At 33.7% G+C, this 4,519-nt stretch overlaps 1 long non-coding RNA gene across 1 annotated transcript; it reads right to left on the reverse strand.

Annotated features, from left to right (window-relative positions):
- Positions 1-1,312: 1,312 nt before the first annotated feature.
- On the reverse strand, positions 1,313-2,831 carry LOC139192526 (uncharacterized). The gene is made up of 4 exons (XR_011576725.1): positions 2,707-2,831; positions 2,234-2,538; positions 1,702-1,844; positions 1,313-1,569 (listed from the first exon to the last, which is right to left on the reverse strand). It is a non-coding gene; the product is annotated as an uncharacterized lncRNA (long non-coding RNA).
- Between the last annotated feature and the right edge of the window lie 1,688 nt (positions 2,832-4,519).

The raw sequence follows: 4,519 nt of genomic DNA on the forward strand, positions 1-4,519 counted from the left end.
GGATTAAAGGTCAATAGTGAAGGGATGCAAATTCTAAGCCCATGGAGAAATTAACCATGCCAAAGATTCAAGAGAATTCAAATTCAAATTACAAAAATTATTTCTGAATCTAAACCAAAAACCCACTTGAAATTCACCAAGAATAGAAGAAATAAAAAATTGGGCTAGCTATGCATTAATGGAGAAAGAGAAAATGGGAAGAAAACCATGGAATTGAAATTTCCAGAAGAAAAAAATGATAAAATTTAAGAAATGAGCATTAACCATGGTGACCCAGATCTAGAAAACTAGTTGTTTACAAAAAAATTGGAAATGATTTTACCTTTCGGTGATTGAGCTTTGTGTCTCCTCTCCTCTTTTGCTTTCTCTCCTTTCTGGGTTTTGGCGATTTGAAGAAATTGCGATGGGAAAGAAACAAAGAAAGAAAACAAGACAAGCAAGCTTTCCCTTCCCACAAGTTTTCTCTCTCGGTCTCCGATCGGGAACCCATTTCCAGCGGCTCACGGGATTAGGTTGGTGGGGAAAGGTTAGAGCCTGTTTGGTACTCTACTTGAATCCAACTTTTTAAACTAAAAAACAATTTTCAAGTTTTAGGCCTTAAAAATTTGTTTGGTAGGACTATTTAAAAAAACAGAACCCAAGACTAACTCAAAAATATAGTCTATTATCTAAAAACACAAAAAGTGAGTTTTTAGAGTTTTTAAACTTAAACTCACTCATTTCTTTTCTCTCCCTCCTCCCCTCTCACTCCAAATCTATCTCTCTTTTCTTCTTTCTCTCTCCCTCTTCTCTTTTTTATTTTACCTTTTTCGTCTTTTCTCCAATCCGCTCTCTTCATTCTCTCGGTTCTTTCTCTCACTCATTTTCCTCTCTATCTCCTCCGATCTTCTCACTTCTTTCTCTTTCCTCCAATCATCTTTTATTTTCTTTCCTTCTCTCTCCTCTTTCTCTCTCGACCCCCTTTTTATGGATCTTTTTGTCCAGTTTAAGTTGTAAGATTTAAAAATTTTAAATTGCATAGCAAACAAGTTTTTGAATCTTAAAGAAAATTGTTTTCAAGAAAAATTCTTAAGAAATGTTTTGAGAAATTATAAAAAATTTCAAATAGGATACCAAATAAGCCCTTATATTTTGGAGATTTTAGTGCACACATACATACCACATGTGCACGGAAAGCAGACTGAATTCAAATTGCAACTATATCCTTAATTGGCAATACAAGATTTTACCATCTGTAAAAGTAGACTTTTGCTGATTTATGCAGTTTAAAGTTTTATGAGCTGAAATCCTTGTCAAAAAATGTAATGACAGGTGAGGAATTACAATTTCATTCCAACATATGTCTTAAAATGTTACATATAAAAATTCTGAGTTCAAGGAACCCAAAAGCTGAATTCGCAGCTTACAAAAAGATGCAAATTTTTGCTATACTATTAAAAGCCAAGCTCATGACACATAATCTCTAAGCAGACAAAGAAGAAAAAAACTAAAAGCTAAGATATTGTATGTACATTTCAACTACCTTAGGTAAAGCAATGAAATAGGCCTAATGTTCCAATGATGCAAAACCTGCAAAATTGGGCAATAGAAAAATCAATTCTTTTGGTTATAAATATTCAATTAAATGCATTTTAAATAAGAACCAAACAAAAAATACACATAAAAGCAAGTTATGAAGATTGAGAGAGAAATGAAATAGACCTCAGCAAGAGTAGTAGTACTGCAGTTTGTAGAAGGTGCCTAATCCTTGGTCTCTTCAATTAGATTCATTCTAAATAGGATCCGCTGCAACTATTTTTTCGATGTAGGACAATCGGGTCCTAACGTTTTCCTAGTAGAAAACTCTAAAATATGATTATATATCAGAATTCATAAACAAAATCAGAGGAAACATTATGATTATTGAGCTAGTATTGAATAATGGGTACAAAACTGAAACTTTTGGATGCTCAGCCTTGTTTCTAGATGAAATTAAGCATCCCAAAAAACCAAAACAAATCAATTTAACATAAAAGTTATTACTCACCTCAAATCGGCCGAAGAACTCATAATGAAATTTCTACCCCACAATTTTTCCATAACCTTTTCCATCTTAGTATTTCTCAATAGGACATGGATTCTATAACATTAGTTTAAAAAAAAATTATCTATACTACAAATATGCAAATCAATTCCAGATAAATTAAGATCAAATCAAGGTATGGAATATATCAATTTAGGGTTGAAAAATCACCTTGAAATTTCTGTCGACTGAGAGTGAGCAAGAGAGCCGAGAGACGGAAACACTTGGAGAGATGGAAGAGAGAGAAGTGATTTGAGAGATGAGAAAGTGAGAGATGCAGAGTCTCAGAGCTTGGTTCCCTAATCAGAATTTATCCCAATCAAGTCCAATCCATATTGATTTGAGAGAAGAGAAAGTGAGAGATGCAGAAAAAACGATGACCACTTCTTCCTAAAATTAAAAAAGAACCAAATCATATAGACCCAGAAAGGGCTTGCAAGCTCGCACAATAAAACCCATTAGAAGATGAATGTTTCCTGCACCAAAAAAATGAAATCAGACGAAACAACCACATGCAAAGCACGAAAAAAAAAATAATAAGGGAAACACTTAGCAAAAGGTGAAGTGTCGAATTTTTCAACAACCAATTCAAAAAATTTCTTGCTAACCAAACAGAAAATAAAGCAATCTATGAACAAACACACCTAAACTGCAAAAAACAGCGAGAAAAACAGGCCAAACACCATTCCACACGATCCGATCGGAATCGAAACTGAAAGACAGACGGAGAAATAGAGATAAACAGAAAGACACAGAGAAGAAAAGAAGAGGAAAGTGAAAATGGAGGAAAACGCAATAGCCAGCAAGGTCAAAAATGCCATTTTACTGTATAAAACACACAAAAACCTAAATTTACAGAGCAACTGAAGAGCAAAAAAGGAATCACAGACAAAGCAACAGTGTTTCACTTGAGTTTCTCTTTTAGTATGTATATAATTTTTACGTTCATATGTAGACAAATATTTTTACGCGGCTATATAAATCATGACATGCTAGCATCACTGTTCAATTGTTCATGTAGTTAATTCTGTGTAACATTGACATTTAAGTTTTTTTCATTAATGTGAGTTGTAACAAAAACCATATTATTGTATATGTTATGATACCCTAATGGACTTGTATTATTAATGCACTTAAAATGTGTTTTAGTCATGATAAAACTAAAAGGGAAGTCACTAGCCGCACAAAATCAAGAGGATGAGTTGGCTACAAACTCTCCTCATCGTGACATAACTGCAACCACGATGGGTGAAGCAGTTATGCTTTTATGCGATCAAAACTGCTGCATGGTCTCTATTCTCGGACACCAGTTCATTATATACAATCCCTATCAATTGTAGAACCTCACAAGCCCTAGAGAAGAGAAGAACACAGCCTTCATCCTAACCATTTTTCTGCTGTAAACTCATTACTGCAAACCCTAGTACTGATAGTTTTTGATTGCTTGCTTCTGGTTCACTATGGCGAACTCTGCAAGTATCATGTGTTCTTAATGGCTTATATCTATATATAATTATGCATTTGCATATCACTGGTATGTAGTCCAATTATCTAGTTGATTAAATTCATAGCCACATATAAAGGTTTACATGTGGTATCAGAGCCACTCAACTCAATTTTGGACTCATATAAGATCATCTGTACATTTGTTCTTTCCGCTGCATCATTTGACAATCTTTGAATCATGTTTATACAAATATCTAATAAGCCATCGTTTCGTTTATTTTCGTTTCACTGACTGTACTAATACAAGCATTGGTACATACTGTCAAAATTTATTCCTTTTAAATTTGACACTTGAGACCATATCAATTAAAGGAAGAACTTTACAAGCTGCTATTCTTTTTGTATACTGCGTTATCATATAACTATTTATTACTTGAATAATCACATAAAATAATAATTAGAGATCACCAAAGTGATTGGACTACAATTTTGATTTTATGAGATTCAATAAGGGAGAGTAATAAGCAATCTATCAGCATCAAGAAGTAGATATTTTTCCAAAGAAATCATTTACTGGGATTAGCTATAAGTTGATGTATAGTGAGTTATGGAACCATGTACACACACACACACACACACTCCGTACTGTCCAAAGACATCAATTTATATGTATTCTGGTGTCTATATACTTGGCTATGCAAATGTGTAAGATTCATATTTTGTATATATATGGACAATCTCTTGCTCAAAAAGTCTGATTGGATCCATAGTTTTAGAGTGACAAAGAGCTTACGGTTTCATTCTTTTGTCATAAGTTTTTGTGAATCTTTACACCATTCCATGTTGACAGGGTTTAACATGCGTAATCTTATGAACATAAGTTTTTGTGCATCTTGGCATGCTGGAATTCATCATTGCATTCTCTCAAATTCAGCCACCTGAATTAACAGACACAACTCCAGCTTCTGAGAGAGACATTTTTGCCAAGTGCGAGAGGGCTAATCAGATGTC

Source organism: Malus domestica, chromosome 15 (genome assembly GCF_042453785.1).
Source record: "Malus domestica chromosome 15, GDT2T_hap1".
NCBI classification, from domain to species: domain Eukaryota; kingdom Viridiplantae; phylum Streptophyta; class Magnoliopsida; order Rosales; family Rosaceae; genus Malus; species Malus domestica.